The sequence below is a fragment of the Triticum dicoccoides genome, chromosome 6B (genome assembly GCF_002162155.2).
Source record: "Triticum dicoccoides isolate Atlit2015 ecotype Zavitan chromosome 6B, WEW_v2.0, whole genome shotgun sequence".
NCBI classification, from domain to species: Eukaryota; Viridiplantae; Streptophyta; class Magnoliopsida; order Poales; family Poaceae; genus Triticum; species Triticum dicoccoides.
Genome location: NC_041391.1, coordinates 439641081 through 439643891, shown reverse-complemented (window position 1 = coordinate 439643891; position 2811 = coordinate 439641081). Strand labels below are relative to the sequence as shown.

The following is a 2811-nucleotide window of genomic DNA, read 5'->3' as shown; positions in this document are numbered from 1 at the left end:
AACCTTTTTGTGACCAAAACCAGAAGGTCAAAAGCTGGCGGTCGTAAACTGGAATTATTGACCTTCTGTAAAAGGTCGTTGGTTCCACGACCAAATTTTTGGTCACTAGCAACCTCCCCAGGCCGCATAGGCATCCAGCGTGGCAAGCTGATGTGGCACAAGAATCAACCTGATCCAATTCGGTTTTCTACATGGGCCTAGCCCAACAATTCGGCCTTTTATTATTATTTTTCCTAAGAATTATGTTGGGCTACATGGGCCAAGCCCAATATTTCAGCATTTTTATCTCTGGGCTTTGGCCTTTTATAGTATATTGATTATATATTTTTGGAAAATATATTTTGGAGCTGGTCCCACTAGTCATGTTAATCTCATATATTGATCCCACACATAAGAAAGTTACAAACTAGTCATATTATTTCACAAGTGGGTTGCACTGGTCAAGTTGCCATCTCACACACTATCAAATCACATTCATAATCAAATATTCCAAACAAATAAGAGAACATGTGAAATTCATCAAATAACACTAGATTAGTGTCTTACAATTTCAGTAGACTATTACAACCCAGGTATACTAGCTATTACAATATTACAATATTATAGTAAATAGAGCAGACAACTCTTTGCTGAGTAGCACTTCACGGCTTAGCGCTTTTCTTCACGTCTTCGCACTTCCAACTTTCTTAGGCCTGGAGATCCTGTAAAAGAGGAACCAAGTAAAGAAGTTACACGCAGCTGCTCCTTACACACAGCTATATTTGCTACAGATCAGCTATCAACTCTTGGTATTTATCCAGCGGGCATTGGTATGTGTAGGTACTGATGGAAGGGTGTACCTGGATGTATAGCATGAGAAGGGAGAGCTGGAGCGCCCACCTGAACTGCAGCTTGCCGTAAACCATGTAGGCAAGCACCACCCGACACTTGCACATGCCGAAAAGGAGACCATGTCGTCCAGAACACTCATGTGCACCTGCATCAGCCAGAGGCACCGAAATTGAGAACGAAACCAAATTTTACACTAGACAGAAAATTAAAATATATGTGTGGCATCGCATGGCTAAAGAAACCATATAATGTACCATAACATTTGCAAAAATGGAGTTGCTTCTCTCTAGGATTACTAGTTAGCTCACACTTTAAACATAACATTTGTTCATCTTATATAACAAAAAAACTTAGAAATGTCGATCGACTGCTCCAGAAATGCAATATGTAAACCCAGCTGGAATTGATAACTACAAGCTACAGCAGCTCAAAGTGGCAGTAGCTAAAACACAAGCATTGTTCTCACAACCAACCAATACTTCATTAATAGGTCACACATCAAAATCTGTGTTTAGAATAACTGTTGAAGATGGGTTCAGCTTCGATGCCTAGAACAACTACTCACGGTGAAATCTGGACATGTATAGCAGCTACTAGTATGCAAAGGTTATCATGGTGCTACTGGCAGGCACTTCCACTGTTTTATTCTCCGCTGATCATATCAGGTTGCAAAATCTATAGAGTATTAGGTATAGACTAAGCAATACTGCATAGGCCTTTTCTTACTGGTGTTTGGTTTATAAAAAAGTTGGCCAACAACATCTATACAGTATTAGCATCTATTGCTGGATTCTGGCAATCTTACCAGCATCGAAACACAGGCACGACACACAGATCAAATCAAGGCGAGGCAGACTTCTACCCAACGAGGATAGCAACCTATCCCACTACCAACTACCATCTCAAAGTGCTCGGGCAAACATCAGCTCACCTGATGAGTAAGGCCCTCTAGATGTCCCTTTGGGGGAGCTTGATCGCTCTGCTCTTCAGCAGCAACATCAGGCTCCGGATCCGTGGCACCTGTGGAAGTACTGCACACCCCAGTCTGCAAGAGATTCGAAAAAACATCACACAAACACATGAAGAACCAGCAGCTTCCAGCGGGATACTGAAGAAAATTCAGTTAAAAGTTCAGAACCAGCAGCTGAAACAGGTGTTCTGAATCTCTGTAGGAATAATAATGTGCCAGAGCAGTACTACGGTACTACTAGTCTAATGCTTGCACTTGGATCCGATAGTATAGGAGGGGTGTTCGTCTGGTACTTGCCATGCTTCTCCGACGAGGTCGTCCGCCGAGAGGATCTTGACCCTGAGCTCCGGGGCGTCGCCGGAGACAACAAAGAAGAAGGTCTCGTTCCATTCGGGCTCACTCCCCACTCCTGTTACATCGATCGTTTAAATCGAATCTTGTGAGATGAGACCAGAACGATTTCCAGTGGATGATGACTGGGTCTGGGTATATATATGTACCTGATGCGACGGTGCTCTTCTGCTCGTGGCTGCGGCAGGTGAGGATCACGTACGGGTCCATGCTATCTGATCAATCAGCAGTTGAGAAATTAGATCGGCAATCTAGTGATGAAGATCTAGCAGACGCTGACGAACTAAACATCAGGCTCCTGTTCCTGACCTAGGAGACGAGGTGGCGGGCGAGGGAGGCGACAGCATGGAGCGTGGCGGTGCTGGAGCCGATGCGGGCGCCGTCGGGGTTAGGGATGGCGAGGGCGGCGGTGGAGGGCGGGAAGCGGCCTAGGCGGCGCGCGCGCGTGAGCTGGCGGGCGTAGAGCGCGAGCTGCTCGGGGCTGGCGGCCATGAGCACAACAATGTCCCACGGCGGCACCCGCGCAGACAGCCGTAGCCGGCACTAGGCTTTGCGCTGCACCGCCGCCGCCTTGTCTGCCGTGTGCGCCCTTCGCCTGCGCCGACGGACCGGCTCCATTTGGAGATCGCTCACTGGCTTGTTGGATTGGTCAGCCTCAG

General features: G+C 46.8%; 1 long non-coding RNA gene across 1 annotated transcript; it reads right to left on the bottom strand.

Annotated features, from left to right (window-relative positions):
• Positions 1-456: 456 nt before the first annotated feature.
• Positions 457-1874, bottom strand: LOC119320084. The gene is made up of 3 exons (XR_005154789.1): positions 1763-1874; positions 880-976; positions 457-701 (listed from the first exon to the last, which is right to left on the bottom strand). It is a non-coding gene; the product is annotated as an uncharacterized LOC119320084 (long non-coding RNA).
• Positions 1875-2811: the final 937 nt, after the last annotated feature.